Source organism: Coptis chinensis, chromosome 3 (genome assembly GCF_015680905.1).
Source record: "Coptis chinensis isolate HL-2020 chromosome 3, ASM1568090v1, whole genome shotgun sequence".
Taxonomy (NCBI): Eukaryota; Viridiplantae; Streptophyta; class Magnoliopsida; order Ranunculales; family Ranunculaceae; genus Coptis; species Coptis chinensis.
The window spans coordinates 17,038,445-17,056,566 of NC_141458.1; the positions used below are offsets into that span (position 1 = coordinate 17,038,445).

Consider the following 18,122-nt stretch of genomic DNA (forward strand, 5'->3'; position numbering starts at 1 on the left):
CTTTACGGGTAGCGGTAAGAATTTTTGAATGGTAAAACCGTAAAACAACCAAAAAGCTACAAATGGACTATCATACACCACACTATGGTCATGGAGTTGTCCTAAACCTACAATAGTGATGAACATTACAATTTGGTTTGGTAGGCATTACATGTAGCCATGTAGAGAGGATCATGGACAAGCCCCGATTACATTCATATTGTTGGTTGCATGCTTTTTCTGGCTGAGATGAGGGACATCATTCATTCTTTGCACACATAGTGCAAGCACTGTAAACCATATTTATGTCTTTGCAATTTTGTAAACCGGGGAAATTTGACTCAAACTCACAATTGGCACACTTGGTTTGTTCAAATGGATCTACCTAGAAATGCCTCATAAAGAGTTGAAAACTTGATCGGTAGTTATCAATTCTTTACATTCTAGAGAAGGTCGTTCACTAGAATCCCTGTAGTTTAGATTTGATTAACTTCATGTAACTGTTTTTAGCGGGCTATAAGTCCACCTTGTATTCTGCACACTTTCTTAATACAATATTTTCTTACTTAGAAAAAAAAATATTTGTAGTCAATTATTGCGGAGACGGTTAAAGCCATAGTTTTCTTTGTGCAACAAAAACCAAAAAAAAACAGCTCACCTGTATGGCAAAGGTTTTTTTGTTTTGGTTGGTAAGCCTGTTTTAAATGAGATCAGTAACTCTTTGATGCTGGTGAGGTTCGAGACCAAATATCATCACCCAAAGGTTTTACCGACTTGGGGTTCAAATCCCAAATTTCTGATATCATCACCCAAAGATTTTACCAACTAAGCTAGAAGGAACTTATCTTTATGGCAAAGTGGGTCTGTAATGGGTGGTAAATCCATGTTGTGGCTACAATGTTTTAAACTTGATTTGGTAGGGGTGCACCGAGCCTAAACATTAGTGCGACGCATGGGCGACACATGAGATCCCCAATAGCAAGCTATTGTGGTGGAACCTCCCCCAATCAAAAATTAATTTAATATCGTGTGAGGCATTGCCTCACATATCGATATTAAACGGATAAAACGGATACTACACTTGATCTTAGCCAAAAGGCCGAAAAGGTATGATTTGTGATCTTTGCTTTCGACTTTCATTATATAGCCTACGCCGCCCATATTCTTTTCCCCAATGAAAGATGTGGGACTAAAATGTTATCTCTTCATATAACATTTGTCCGGACTCTGGAGGATATATGTATGGGCATGTAGTTCAGGTGATCTAATCTCAAAAAGAGGATAAGTCCGACAAATCACAAAGTACATCTCTTAGTTTTTGTAGTCGAATTTTCACTATTGGTTGTGTACATACTACACCTCTAAATTTCGAAAGACCATAGATGGTAGTCATGCCCCTTGTCCTTCCCATCGATAATCGATACTTCCTCAAAGACACTCTCTTTACTAGTCTCACATTATGCACATCGGTTATAGCAACAATCATCTCTGAATTTTCCATCTCTTGAAAAGTTTAGGAGATAGCCATAATCCAAGATGGGATTTTTTGCTCCCAATGATATTCCCTCTAAGGGCTCCAAGCCCAATCAAGAAGCAACACCTAGAACATATTTGTTTAGATTTGCACTTCCAATTTTACCCTTAGAATATTAGTAAAAAATTCATTTTTTAGTTTTTTTATTTAATCGAAAAATTCAATAATTATCATTTAAGTCCTAATAAAAAATAAATTTATAGGGAATCACTCAATTCATGAGTCAACATAAAAAATGAGAAAAACACATTTAGAAGATCATTTCCTATTTTTTTCCAGCAAATATTTTAGATTTTCTCTTTAAATTTTGACGATAGCAAATTGGTAATTCTAAGAAAAATACAGTTATTGGTAGTTGGATTTCAAAATATAGGAAATATGGCTAGGAGCTACTCACAAGGTGAATGTAGAAGGAAGTGATCACAGTCTATCAACGAATGTACTAAGCTATTTTTATTAATGAAAAGGGGTAGGGGACCTCTAAATAACCCCGCTTGCCTATAAAAAAATTAAAATAATAATAATAATAATAAAAATCACAGTGTTATTAAAGCCCACAGCCTCACGACCCACAACAAGGTAAGGGTTAGCCCATTTAAAAAACCCAACCAATAATACACCATCTTTATTCTTTTCTTTCTTGCTTAACACGAACGAAAGAAAAACACCTTCTATCTAACAAAATAGGGAAGTGTGGGGCAATGGTAGGTAATCATTCATGACTTGGCAGATCCAAGTGTTTGGAGGGTTCGTGGAATTTTGTTAAGTGCAATCAATACCATGGAATCTATCCAAAAATCAGCCAAAAGTCAACAATTGCAGCTGGGCTTATAAACTGTTGGGCCTCCAAATTTGATTGCAATGCGAATGAGTACATGACTTAAAAAGGGTTATATCTTTTTTGTCAAATAGAGATGGGAATTCATTACATTTTCGTTGAATCTTCACTGCGTAATGATGATGTCCTCTCAAGAAGTTAGCTTATTTTGTTGCATTTTCTTCAAGCTTCATTGGTTTTGTGTTGACCTATGCAGTATTGTGTTTGTTTCTTTGCTTTCTTAAAAGTAGTTTTGTAGCTAGCCCATGAATATGGAACTTAGTATTAATGTTTTTGTTAAGTTGTGCATTTTATTGGCATAGGGTGCTCCCTGTGCTGTGTGTAAAATATTATATGTAGTTCAATCCAACAATATTATTTTTCTCAAACTTTTTGCATTACCCTTTGGGCATTGGTTAATCTTGATCACTCTATACCCCCTGAACCCCATGATGGTAGCCATATTTGTCGATCTTCACTCCTATTTAAGGAAATAGTGCCTCCATTAAATCCATTAAGATTTGTCAATGTAATATAATCCTCTAGAATCCCCAAATGTTGATTTGTAATAATTCTTTTTAGTTAGCTATTTTTTGAGAAGGTTTTTTATTATTTTTATTATTATTATTATGAATGGCGTGTGTTTTTAGATGGATCATGAGTGAGTTTAGTTAGAATTAGTTTAAGTATTTAAATCTCCACTTCTATCACCATCCACCTAATATGTCTACCATTGCATACTAATAATGAATGACACCATTTTGATTATGAGTGAGTTCCATAATACCACGATGTCAACCACGTAAGTTTGTGAATATAAGAGTCTCGGCTTGCCGGCAATAGAAAACAATTTTTTAGGTATGTGTTCTTATTATACGCATATCTTGCATTGAATCCGATTGATTATGTATTTTAGTCAAGATAGGGACGAGCATTTTTTGAAAAATAGTTTAGTCAAGATAAAGGAAAATTTGTCTCTTGCAGATGATCAAGAATAGAAGAGAAAAGTACAACTAGATTTAATGCATTTTGCTTCAAGCTCGTCAATTTTTACTGGTGCCCTGCTATACAAATTGGATATATGTGTTAATGACTCAATTAACTACATAAGAGGAACTTAAGTAGTTTCTTCTACATGCTTAATTTCCCCTTTGTAATTTTTAGTGTTATTCTAATGATTTCTTTGATGCTTTGTTACAGAGAAAAAGTGGTTTTGACTTTTGACGAAGCAAGTTATAGCAGGGGATAACATAATGCTGAAACGAAAGGCACTTTGAATTTGGCTTCAGACCATTGAATCTTTGTATTTTGTTTAGAGTCTAGAAATCTATGTGTAATAATTGATTGTATACGTACTAGATGTGCCTAAAGCTAGCGCGTGAAATATTGAATATAGTTGACTAATTCATGGCCATTTTCTGACAAAGGAGTATGACTAGGGAAATGGTTTGTAAAATTTTAATCTCAGCTCAAGGATTTTTTATTTTTTATTTTTTTTTTTTCCAGGATTAATGGTCGCAGTGTTATGCAGGTGCCAGGAAAGATAAAAGGTTATCTTTGTGACTCTGCCCCACTATAATTAGAAATTGAAGTACTACTAACATTCTAGGACCTTATCTCCAATTTTGTATTTTTATTTTGTACTACTACCATAATTGAATTTATATTATATTAGAACATTAATGTTGCAGGGTAGATTATGGCATTCAATTACAAAGGCATTCACAATGCCGATTTCTTTTATTATGATGTTCTATTTGTAATAGTCATCTAACTTTGTTTGAAAAAGTCCCTAGACATGCATATTTAACTGCCTGTTAACAATTTTATTATTATTATTATTATTATTATTATTATTATTATTATTATTATTATTTTAACAATGCATCCACATTGCACAAGTCACCCAAATTCGATAATAAATAAATTCACGTGTAACGCATGTGCACAAATGCAAGTTATTATAAAGCCCAAAGCATATCCATAGTCTTGTTAGCAATTCGAAATACGGAAATAATTCAAGAATTATTCGGTGACTCAAAAAAACGGTTCGGTCAAATATTCGCAATACGGCAATTATACGGTGTTTAATTAATACGCGTTTTAAACGTTTGGTTGCAAAAATTCGTCATATTATGTTAGAAAATATTAATAATAGTTGTCATTCTTTACAACATAACAAACATATCCAAGCAATTTCGCTACCAAAACATTGAAACCAATTGAACGGTCCATATAATTAAGTAGCTTCATTTATTTGTTATTGGATTTAAATTACAGTTCAAACTTCTAAATACATACACACTATAGCATAACAATTTAAATATTGTCCAAAAAGTATAAACAAAGTTTTTGAATTAATTTATCACTAAGAATGTAAAAGTGAGGGACTTAAGTAAGAGTGAAGACACAAACTACATAAAAAATAACAAAAGCGCAACCGAATTTTCATTCACGTTTTTTTTCTTTTTTAACCGAATTTTTAAAAAATTCGTCAAAAACCGAATTATTCGTTTCAAGACAAAAATCACGAATTATTCCGAATCTTTCAAGCATTTAGAAATATTACACGTATGACCTTCAAAAATTCGCAAATTGCTATACCTTCAAAAATTCGATTCACGAATTGCTAACAAGGATCCACGATAGTGTTAGTTATTCTACCTTTCAAACGGTCTATACTTGCCAAAAAGTAAGTATATTGATTTTCTTTTTTAGAAAAATTATAAGAAATGAGGCCGACTTACTGACTTACAAATTATGGTATTGTAAAATGTTTTTTAATTCACATAATCAATGCCTCGAAGCCAGGACTTAGTTAGAGATACGTAAATTTAAGATTCGGTCCAACATCGGGACCATATGACTATATGAGAATGCGAGGCTGGGTTTGTTTGTACATGAATACATCAAACGTTCATAAATAGATCACGATGCCAGGTGATATCAAGTTATCAACACACGAGAAACCTTGTGTTCAGCTGGTCGACCACTCCTAGGAGACCGTAGAATATACACCTGAGGTCGCACTCCAAAAAGAACGGTCTGACCAACAAAAGAGTAAAAGCAAAATAAAGTAATGACTAATTTAATAAACACTTCTTTTTTTAATCCGTTATTAAGCCTTTCACAAAGATAACTTCCTCTCCAGATCACTTTTGAAAGAACGTCCTGAGACTTTGTCTGAGCTGTATGCTCGAGTTGACAAATACATCAAGTTACAAGAAGCCCTGAAACATCAAGGCCAATCAGAGGAACAAGAAGTGGCAGCGATCTCTGACGATGCCCCACCGTCCAAGAAGCGTCCCAGACAGAAAGGCCAGAACTCAGGAGACAGACAAACAGCAGCCGTGAGTTCGTTGTTCTTACTCGACCTCCCAGTTACATACTGGAGAAAATCAAGAAAGCCTCCTATTACCGACCTACGGTAAGGCAGCCAGAAGATCGTCCAGGAAAGCCATATTGTGCCTTCCATAGAGCCAAATGTCATGACACCAACGAGTGCTGGGGGCTCAAACACTACCTCCAAGACCTCATTGAGTCAGGTCAAGCATTACACCAATATCTCTGATGGCGACTTGCACCATAAGCTCATGGCTCGCAGAGAGCGAAGCAGGTCTCCAGCTCGCCCACAATGGTCCAGATCGCTATCGTAGCAGAGGATGTCCCAGAGACCGCTCCCGTTATGGTCGTCGTCAGCATTCCTCTGACAGGATAACGCCAGAACGATCAACATGATCACGTTTTAGGACGATTTGGTGACGTCCACCAGAGAAAAAAGAAGACGAGTAGGCACTCTCCAAGAAGTCTACCAGTTCTCCTCGCAAGCAGCACCCACCCCACGCACTTCAAGTCGCAACTCAGGCGACATAACTTTCACAGAGGTCGACCTGAACAAGGTTTCCCTCACCCATAATGACGCAATGGTGGTCCACGTCAAAATTAGCAACTAGACAGTGAAACACGTCTTGATCGACCCAGGTAGCTCATGCGACGTCCTGTTCTATCACACCATCAAAGAGATGAACCTGCCCAAGTTAGTCTTCATAGATGCAATAACCCCCCTCTATGGATTCAATGGCTCTCGAGCTGACCCGATTGGCGACATCATACTCCCTGTCTCCATGGGATCCAAGGAGGACAAAGTCAGCTTCAACACTTTCGTTTTAAGCGTTCTAGATGTCGGCTTCGTCATATAACGCGATCCTAGGGGCGTCCGGATCCACAAGATGCAAAGCGGTACCATCAACACTCCATCGGTACTCCGCTTTCCGGGCCCCGAGGGTATGATAGAGCTACGCAGCAACCAGCTCGAGATTTATAACTGCAATGAGATCCCGCTGCGCGCCTGAAGCTTCGGTGGGGCTTCAACTAAACCAAAAGAGTTCGCCCGGCACCAAAATGGTCGAGACTTCATTGCGAGATCAAAACCAAAAGGCCAAAGGAGAACGCCGGGGTTACGTTAAGAAAGTCACTCCACAAGTTCACGACCCGAGGTCACCCCCCAACCACCGTTGTCATGACCACAGAGGCTACCACTGCCCCTGTTGTCGTAACCACAGAGGTCGCCCGAGCTTCTATTGTCAAGAACCCAAAGGTCGCCCCAACTGCTGTAGTCAAGTCTCCAGAGATCGTCCCAACCCCTGTTGTTATAACCACAGAGGTCGCTTCTACCCCTGTTGTCACAACCACGGAGGGCCTTTACCGACTCAAGCGGCCGGTTCAAAATGAGGAGAAAGAGAAAGTGAACTTAGGCACATAAGACAATCCCAAGTTTGTGTATGTAGGGGATAACCTTGACCCTACCCTCAAAGCACAACTTGTAAACTTCTTATCGATGAATAAAGACATTTTTGCTTGGTCGTATATCGATGTGCCTGGTATAGATCCTAGTGTTGCATATCATAAATTAAATTAATCCTAATGCTAGGCCAGTTCGTCAGCGACCTAGGAAGTTATCCCTGCGATTTCAAAAAGTTATTAACGAGGAGGTCGACAAGTTAAAAAAAGTAGTTTTCATTAGAAAGGTCAACTATCCAGAATGAATCACTAACATAGTAACAGTCCCGAAAAAGAATGGCACAGCTCGCCTCTACTTAGACTTCACCAATGTCAATCAAGAGATCAGACACCTAAAGATAGTTTTTCCCTACCCAGCATTGACTGACTTGTGGACCAGACCTATGGCCACGAGCTCCTATCATTTATGGATGCATACAGTGGGTACAACCAGATCCCACTCGCAGAAGAAAACCAAAAGAAAACTTCCTTCATCCGCGAACAAAGGGATTTATCATTAACGTCCTCCCCGCTCGCCTCAAGAACGGATTTGGAGCCACCTACTAACGGCTGGTCACTGACATGTTTCAGAACATGTTAGATGACACCATGGAAGTCTACATAGACGACATGGTGGTCAAGAGCAAAAACGGTGGATCACCTAGATCACCTCAAAGCAAAAGCGTTCTCAGGTACGCCAAACTTAGATGAAGTTGAACCCTGAAAAATGCCTTTTTGGAGCATCCTCTGGGAAATTTCTTAGATATCAGGTATCACAGCGTGGAGTCGAGGCTAATCCAGACCAAATCCGCGTGTTCTTGGACATGCCCGATCCAAAGACAAAGAAGCAAATACATACACTATCAGGAATGGTAGCAGCTCTTAACCGATTTATATCGCGAGCATCAGACAAATGCCGACCTTTCCTACAGCTTCTCAAAAAGGGAGAACAGTTCTCATGGAGCGACCAATGCCATCACGCATTCTCTACTCTAAAAGAATACCTAACTACACCACATGTCCTGGCCAAACCAACAGATGGTGAAACATACCTCGCAGTCTCTGACTTTGCTATCAGTTCAGTCCTCTTCAAGGAGGACCAAGGGGTAGAAAAGCCGATCTACTTCACAAGAAAGACGCTAACACCAGCTGAAAAGAACTACTCTTACATCGAAAAGCGTTATTCGTTATTGTACTCTGCAAGGAAGTTCAGGCCTTATTTTCAAGCACACCCAATCAAAGTACTCACTGACCTCCCACTGAAGAAGATCCTTCTCAAAGACAACAAGAAAACTCGCATGGCAGTATGGGCTGAAGAACTTGGGGAACATCACATCGAGTTCGTCCCGCGAACTTCTTAGAAAGGACAGGTCGTTGCGGACTTCCTAGCAAACTTTCCCATTGATGACCTTAACTGGGAACCAGAAACAGATATCTCATCCACTAAACCACAGGACAAGTCAGTCTGGTCGCTTTTCATAGATGGTTCTAGCAATCTTGGAGGAAGCGGGATCAGAGTCGTTCTAGTGTCACCAGATGGCACTATGATTGAGAAATCAGTTCGCATTGATATCACGACCTCTAACAATGAGGCGGAGTACGAAGCTTTAATTATGGGACTTAGAATGGCGCGGCAGCTCAGTGTTCAAGAGCTTAAAGTCTTTAGTGACTCACAACTGGTTGTTCGCCAGATTGCTAAAGAGTACACTACCCACGAAGGTAACCTTTCTAAATATCTTCATGTTGTTTATCAGTTACTTCCCTCTTTCAAAAATGCCACCATACATCATTTCTTACATGATGAGAATCGCCACGCAGACAGTTTAGCTTATCTTGCTACTCAAACGCCAAACTGCGCCCCTAGACAATATCATCCAACCAGCTTGCAAGCTAATCAACATCGCTTGCCCTTGGCCATTACACATGTGGGGCATGGATATCATGGGACCATTCACCCCATAGAAAAGTATCGGATTCCGATTCGTCTTTGCAGCCACAGATTACTTCACTAAATGGGTGGAAGCAATCCCCTTTGCACTTATTCTTGATCTCAACCACACATTTATGCTTGTCAGCACACGTCTTGTGTAGATCTACATGTTCCACAACTATAAATACCACCTACATGAACTACGTCAGACCTGATTCAATTCTCCCCATCTAAAGTGAGAGCTTAATACGTAGGCAGTTCGCTCATAAACGAACTCGATCTTTCCAATTCCCAAATCCATTCTCCTCCAAACTACATTTGCAAGGTGAAACTAAAACCCACCTTTACAACAATCACAAAAAAAAATAAAATGTAGTGGAGTGGATGGACCTCATAAGGATTAATGAGATTGAATCTCAAAAATAATGTTGCACGTAGCAAACTTAATTAAGTGAAATTTCATTAATCGAATGAGCAGAGGGAATGTTTTTGGGGGGCATTGACTTCTTGTTTGTCTCGTTTTTCTTCTCTCCCCTATCTCTCTCTCTCCACTCACTTCCTATTGCTTTGCAGTAATCTAGTATTATAGAATAATCCCAATAGTGCTAAAGCCTCAGAGCATCTCTAGGTAGTGGTAGTATACTCTTCAAATTTGAAGAAACAATTTGGAGAATCTGGTAGGAAATTTCAACCAATTCTAGGTGGTCGCAAATATCGATCGCAAATGCAATTGTAGACTCTACCACGCGCGCCAGTACTATTATCGCGCGACATTATCACTGTCACCCCCAAGTTGAAAAAAAAAACTCACGCGACATTCCCATTGCCACACTAAATTGAAAAAGTAAAAAAAAAAAAAAAAAAAAAAAAAAAAAAAAAAAAAACTTGCGCGATTAGTAGTAATTGGCGCCATTATATTACATTGGTGGTCTTTGGTCAAAGTCAAAAAAAAATTGGGGCGACATTTGCAATGGCGCGCGACATTAGCAATGTCGCTCCGTATCCGCATCCAAAATTCCAAATTTGCGAATAAGAATGCGAATGAACAGGTGATGCGACCGAATTTGAGGCCACCTAGAGTTGGAATTTCGGGAAATTTCGAAATATTTCTTCAAATTTAAAGATTTAGACAGGTTATACTACCACCTAGAGATGCTCTCATGTGTTTCGTGCTTCAAAACGTAATTGTTAAGTCAACAAACCTCACTAACTAGGCCAGGGAAATACTAATTTGGTAGTAGGTGTTTGTTGTGCCAAATGGCTCGTTACACACTAGAAGTTATTTGGAGTAGGAATAACTCAAAATATTTCACCGCTCCTATTTGAAATTGCATCTCTTCTAGGTTGTCAATAGATCGGTTTGGGTAGGATTCTAAAAAGGAGGGGGAAATAAAAACTGCGAATGTTTTAAGATTATTGTGGCCTATGATGCATGAATACTCCTAAAATGCCATTGCACTGTATCTCAGACGGGCCTGCACGCGATACCGATCACAAGTACTAGATACTTCTAGGATTTGTGGTCGACCTAGAATATTAACATGAAAATTTGTATCTTTTACTAACTCTTAGAATAAAACTTTCAGTCTTTGCTTGATGATTGTGTTCTTGCAAAGGGAAAACAATCCTATTTAGTTAAGGTGCAAATAGATGTTATGTGGTGTTGGGACATTCCTTTAGATATCGGTGTTTCTCTGACTTCTCGGTTTTCACAGGATTGCTCTGGGGGAAACTCATATTTTTGATCTTTTAACGTGTCCTCACATACATTTGTAATTTAAGGAGTGCCTCACCAAGTAAAGAAATTAACGTACTAGTATTACCTTTTTGAATCTCATTCTAAGCTACATTGACTTATTTTTGTGGCAAATCATCGAGTAATTTGCATATAGGCTACAAAATTACATTATTTACAATTTTCCACTGTTAATTTCCGGTGTGGCAATGTACCTCTTAGTCCAGAGCCCAGGCCTGCAAATTCATAGTCGAAAAACTCAAGTTAGGATAAAAGGTATCATGAATAGAATGTCAAAGTTATACTCGAGTGTTTCGTGTCAAACCTGGATCTTGCCATCAGCAAAGATCATATCTCCATCTGAATCTGATGTTAAAGAGAGCGGGATTGTAAACTATGAATTCTCGTTTATCTACGGAAGTGGGAGTGTATGTTACTATGTAAGATTGTAAGCAACAAATAAAACTTACTACATGTTTTTTATAAAACAAAATGAAGTTATGAGTTCAGATTGTCTTGCTCTTAATTTTGAGATTTCCATTTTGATTGTTGCAAAAAAATAGCAGCACGCAATGTTGAACTTTCAAACGTTTTAAAATGAAAAACATGCTATGATCACGAGCGTATCAAAACATAAAACATTTTGACGATATATTCTAAACATTCACAAAAAACCCACCAGAGAGAGCTCCACTCCATGTTCCTTGTCCTCAAAGCAACCTTGAAGAAACAAAGTATCAGTTTCATGTGAAATAAGAATACTAACAAAATGGAAATAGTGGGACTCATGTAAGTATTTAACCTTGGTCTAAAATTGTTATACAAATAACATTTAACAATTTCAGTATTTATCTTTTGGCTATAGATTGAAACTTTAGAGATTTGACTTCATTATCAAATTCCACTCTAGCTAAGATTCTTAATTACTCTTGGCTAGTAGAGCATGAGATTCCTCCAGTGGTGAATGCGTTTGGGTGGGCTACTTCTTATGGCTGATCTCTAGAGGAGAGCATCAAGAAATGGGTTCGAAGTTTCGGTGGCCTAAACCAACTCTTAAAATGTGGCCCTATATGTGTAAGTTCACATGTCAAAAACTAAAATCAATGCATTTTTTGTCTAGCGTTATTATTTGTTATCTCCTCTTTTTAGTTGAATTTCTTTTTGTTTTATTGTTTTATGTAACAAATAAGATTTTATGCATCATTTGACTTTGTAATATATGAAATAGCAAGTGGATTTAATAATTTCATTAGCCATATATAAGCTTCAATTAAGCCTATAACTATAATATTGTTCTTATTAATAAGTGTATAATATTGCAAGGTGGGCGTTAAAATGTTACAGTAGACTCTAGTGGTGGATTGGTGGCCCTTTACTTTGCCAAAATAATGGGGGCCCAAAGCGCTTGCTTGCATGACTTTGCCTTAGGGCCGGCACTGGAGAGCATATAAATGTTGAAATGGTTGATTTTGGGATACGTCCAATAAGAGATAGAGATGTTACTAATTCCTTGGCTTATTTTTATCTACAAATATGCTTTCTTCATTAGTTAGGCATCCTTAAGTTCTTTAGATAGAGTTGAATGAGAATCAAATGTCTTCAAATAACCTTGACATTTAGATATACAATTATTTAAATATAACTTTTTGGATAACTATCTACTAGTTTGATTTCTGTTGAATATGGATGATTTGCCTTCCATTACTTCATATATCATCTATTTGGATGATTTTCTGGGAATGGGAAAGCAATGCTTCTTCTCATTAATCTTGTTAAGACTATGGTACATTGTGCCATGGTTGGTAGAGGCCCTTTCGGATCTTAGGCTGTAACATTTGTCACCGGTTTTTTTTCAACAAAGATAAAAAGACATGATCACTAGGGAAAATAGTTTCATGTGTAGTCTCCAAATGTTAATTATTTTTAGCTTTTAGAATATCAACACAATTGTTTATTTGCTTTATTAGCTTTCACATATATGCTAAGTAGAAGACTACTACTTCTTATAACACCATGAGATTTTGTAGGCAGCCATTCGCTACGGACCAGAACTTAAAATATTTTGATCGGAGATCCATTGATCTCCTCTCTATGTAGATTAGTAGATACATTAATTGCATATTTTAATTTAATTTATACATTATTTGATTTCCATTTTTTCCGCACTACTAAAAAAATGATTTGTAATTACGGCTAAAATAAAATATTTAAAAAATAAGTAAAATATAAAAGCCGTCATGAAATAGGTTTAATGTCATTTTTTCATTAAAGAAACAATCGCCGTCATTACAGAGCCCGTTATAAAAGTTTACAAAAACCGTCATTAAACTTATGACGGTTTGCGTAAAAACGTTATGTACTTCAAAGATGTTATGTCAAAAATAGGGCTAAAACCGTCGTAATAGGCAGTAAAATATTGACTATTACATAATAACCGTCATTAAATGTAGTACAACTGTCATAATTTTCAGCAAAAACTGTCAAAAAACCTGTTCAATTTGTGACGGTTTTGGCAAAGCTGTCATAACAATATACATTTTATGGAAAAAAAATTATTTAATAAGAATTATTTAATATCCTAAAAAATTAAATAAATCATTTAATATGTATACAATCAAACTCCACTGAAAACAATTCACCGTGATCACGAATGTAACAAACTAGCCAGATCGTGATTCATTCACAATACATAATCCTTTACATTCCACCATCTCAAAACATTACATACATTTAACCAAAAATATGTCTTAACAAGAACGGTTTGCATGGGTTGAGTTTCATTCATCGAGCCTTGTCCAAACTTAATCTGCAAAAATCAAAGTTGCAATTCGAAGAAAATAACGAAAGGAAAAAACGTTATTTCGACGAAAGTGATAACACTAAATGGAATTGCTAAACACTTATAGTAGCAAGACTAGGTGCTAAAGAGTGTTTCCAACCACTACCAGAATCAACTTATGGGGCAACAAGTATGCAACTAACTAATCAATCCACTCAAATGTATAAACCCTAGCTATTGGTCATAAGACAAAGACCTTTATGTCGGACACTTTGTAACCGAGTTGGAGACCAACTCATACGGTATTATGTGCACTTTTAAGTCAATTGCTTGAACATGCAAGAGAGGTAGCTTACCTCACCAAAATGTCATAGCACGTCAGTTAGCCCATTGTGAAATGCAGATGCTGGTGAAGCGTCCATGCGTTTCACTTCATCAAACAAAGTTTCAGTTTGAATCCATACATTTTCCCTACTCCCCATAAGAAATCTATGAGCAACATCATGCACCTAATTGATTATCAGAATGTTTTCCTAGCTAGTATTAGTATGTATAATTCTATCTTTCACATCTCACAAGCACACACAAAAAGTCCAAGCCTTTGAAAGATCAATCACTACACCAAATTGATAAAAAAACAACAGCCACAACCGGTATAAACGATGGTCGCTAACGTTCGTAAAAATAATAGGGGCCATTAGCCTTCGTAGCTTGAATGTGAAAAATTGAGCTTCTCGGGGCTCATTCCCGCTTTACTATTTATTTATTGGCAAAAAGTGTTTATTAGTAAAAAAAAACGTTTTTTGAAAAAATGAATGCGTTTGTTTTCTATTTTATAAAAAAAATTGTTTTTCATCCAAAAAGCTGGTTTTATGATAATTAGGTAAAAAATTTTTTTTAAGACAAAAAACTGTTTTTTCATCTCTTTCTCTCGTCTGCGCTAAAGGCAAAATGTCGGCCCGGTTATTTTCTCCAAATAAAACTCGTTTTTTTTTCGATCTCTCACTCGAATAGCATCTCTCTTCTCGATCTCTCACTCGAACAACATCTCTCATTTGATTTCTAAAGGTAAGAAGATCCTAAAAATGCGATTTTTTTTTTGTTTGAATTCATTATACATGATTTGCATCTATATTAGATTGATTCTATTGTGTGTTTCTGTATTCATCTAAGAAAGTATACACTGCCTCATCCTTCTGTGACTTGCGTCGACTAAGCAAGGATTTGAGAAGGCATTTACTTTTGCTTGGAAACTGTTCGATGTCATTTTGATTGTCCCTTTCAGCATGAATACGCAGTTTTAATGGTTGTTACTAGTTTTGAAGTAACTGCTAATAAGTAGGAACAATTGGTAGTTGCACCTGATGTTGTGATGTTAAGTGGTGTTGCTGCAACTGCCATTTTTTTTTTGGAGTAAAGAAAGGAGCATCCATGAAATAATAAAAGGTTAAGTGGGCATGCTCGCTGCACTAGCTTAACGGCGTATCGGCCACTTAGAGTACACTACTTACAGCACACTACTGATTAAGGATTCTGGATTGCAACACATTACTTAGAGTTTCGACTCAACCCAAAATTTTGGTTTATACCTGCTTATTCCGAAATATTAGCAGGATTGAGAAAGGAACCTATCGAAAATTTTCAAAATAGAGAGAGGGAGAAAACTAGTAGATCGTTATTTTGTGAAATTCATATTCAAAGATTAAATCTTTGAGTTGTTTTTAGTAAAGATTGGTCATTTGGTCGACTTCTTCTCCTACTCATCTCATTTGGTTGTTTTCTTTCTCCTTCTTGTTCAGGTAATATCTTATTCCCTTTCAATTTCGTTTCGGATCAATTATTCCTCTTAACTTTGATTTTGGTTATGGTTTTGGTGGATTTATTTTCGGCTCAGTCATCAATTGTTCATTTTCAGGAAGTGGTGTATGCCATTGTTAGTTCAACTAAAAAAAACCGAGTTTTTCTTAAAAATAGAAAAATTCAATCTTCAATTCATTAAAAAAATTGGGGTTGCTCAGTTCTTAGGTGTACGTTATATTTATTATGTGATTGAACTTTATTAGTATGTATGTTTTCATTCTGTTGTTGATTATTAGTTATTAATCAGTAAGTTAAGAGAAGTTCTTTCATTTTTACCTTAAGCCTATGGCTATATAACCTGGTGGTTTCATGTATGGAGCATCATAGTGAACTTGTGCAAAATAAGTAATTGGTTGTGTTTCTAGCAATGGATAGCACGTTGTCGCTTTATCTTTTACTTAAGTCTGCGTTAGGCCAAAGTCTTTTGAAGGTGGCTATGTGGTAGTGGAATGAACTTATTTATACATGATAGGATATTGTATACATGGAAAAGCCATTAAGTAGTATATTATTTGTAGTCAACAGTATAAAAAGCATGATCACTAGAGGAAAAGAGTTTCATGTAGTCTCCAAATGTTAGCGGACTTTTTAGCTTTTAGAATATCAACACAATCGTAGTTGTTTGCTTTATTAGCTTTGACATATATGCTAAGACTTCTAAAGGGAACAAGTACTGTGAACTTTCTAATTGGTTATTGCATATATGCATAACTCGTGCAGAGAGAAAAAAGTAAATAACTTGATTTTGATCTTATTCTCGCATGGGTTGGAAAGCGTACTCAAACCGATCTAACTCGAGAATTCTTAGAGGAGACAATGTAAAAGAAAACAATAGATATTTTGGTCTATCTAACTTGATATATATATTTGTTTCTCTTCTTTTAATTTCCATTTGCTTTCGATTTTATTTTTATTATCTTGCCCTTTGTCACATTGCTATCACGGTGATGATAATCGGGAAAAGATAAAGGTGAGACCGGTGTCATAAAAGCGTGTCATTCGCTCTCAGAATCGTGTTCTTGTTGAAGGCAAAAATTTGGTAAGATTGAGTTTCCTCGTCTTAGGGATCTCTCTTTCCTTTTTCTTATTCTCTTTTGATACATCTAAAATCATGCTATCCCTTGATCTTGTTTTTATAAGTTTGTGTTGTCGCAGTATCAGGGAGGATGTCCTTGTTTAACATGCTTTATTATGTAATACGATTCCGAAGTCTCGGACACAGTAAATTTCTAGAAAATGGAACTTTCCTGTTACATATTTCTTGTATTGGACTACATATAACGACTTATGTGATACTCTACCTTGCAATTTGCTGGAGTAGGCACATCTAGCTTGCCATCTTTTCTTTTTGATCAATAAAACATATATTAATTCCCAAAAAAGTAGCTAATCCTTAGCAGGTTGCTAGTGGTGGCTAATAACAACCCCACAACATAACCTAACTACACGAAATGATTTACAAATCTAAAGTATCCAAATTACAAATAAAGTTTTGAAATCTAAGTTTCCTAAAAAGATTGACACTTCTTGACCAATTATACAAAAGCTTCTTGATTTCCACCAAGATCTTATGAACTTAGCCATTTACGCCTACCACCACAGATTTTTTATAGGAACAATACTTTTGTTTTACGCAATTCTTGCATTTCATCTATAATATGGTGACAGGTGAATTGATTGGAATATATGAATTTTCAGGTGAAGAAACACATCAAGCAAGGGCAGGGTCATGAGGGTGGAATATTCACTGTGGAGGCACCACTTCATGTGTCAAATGTTCAAGTTCTTGACCCTATTACAGGGTATGTATTCGATGTTATACCTTTTACTTGAGGTTTTGAATAGAGAAGGTATATGATTATCGAAAAGAAAAAAAAGAATAGAGAGGATATATAATTTGCATTACCTCTTGCTCCCATATTCATTGGTGTCCTTATTTTTAATTGTACAGGAAGCCCTGTAAGACTGGAGTCAAATATTTGGAAGACAGTACGAAAGTAAGAGTTTCTAGAGGGGAAGGAACATCAGGATCCATTATTCCTCGTCCTGAGATTTTAAAAATAAGGACCACACCTAGACCTACTATAGGTATTTATTACGTTGCTCATCACTTTTCATGTTGTTCTCGTGTGTAATTAAAGTAAAGCTTTCATGAGTTATCAACAAATGCTTCTTTCCTTCAATTATTTGATGCTTTTTATCTTCCGCTAGAAGAAAAAAAGAATAAGTACCTATTGAGGGTGATGTTTTTGAAAAATCTCACAGAAACTAATGAAATGTAAACCTTCCTCGGTAGAGATCTAGCATGTTGGAACTTGTTTTAATGGCCTTCTTTTTGGTTAATTTGGTGGTCCCAAAGATACCAATGGAGCTTGTCTTGGAAAAGACTTACGATTCCAAAATTGGAAGGGGCATGCCAAACTTATAGAACTTCTTAAGTGTATCTGAGCAGAAGTTTGACTGGATTGGGATGCTACAGGAGATTTGCATGTGATTCGAGATTTACGTGGTGCTAAGTGATATTTACATTTTACTTGTCATTAAACTATGAGTTTTTTTTTTTTTTTTTTTTTTATTTGTTGTGCTTCCATGTCGCCAATGAAAGCTTATATTTTGATATCTATTTAATATCATAAATTTTGCTATGGATTTTCCAAATAAGTTTAGTATTCTTGATTTCTTGTTCACTAATTTTTATGTTAATATTGA

At 36.5% G+C, this 18,122-nt stretch overlaps 1 non-coding gene and 1 pseudogene across 2 annotated transcripts; one reads left to right on the forward strand and one right to left on the reverse strand.

Annotated features, from left to right (window-relative positions):
- Positions 1-896: 896 nt before the first annotated feature.
- On the reverse strand, positions 897-1,090 carry LOC147508305 (U2 spliceosomal RNA). The gene has a single exon (XR_015219728.1). It is a non-coding gene; the product is annotated as a U2 spliceosomal RNA (small nuclear RNA).
- A 15,084-nt stretch (positions 1,091-16,174) lies between these two features.
- Positions 16,175-17,925, forward strand: LOC147508306 (uncharacterized; annotated as a pseudogene). The gene is made up of 5 exons (XR_015218036.1): positions 16,175-16,299; positions 16,367-16,452; positions 17,112-17,215; positions 17,365-17,512; positions 17,773-17,925. The product of XR_015218036.1 is annotated as an uncharacterized LOC147508306 (transcript).
- Positions 17,926-18,122: the final 197 nt, after the last annotated feature.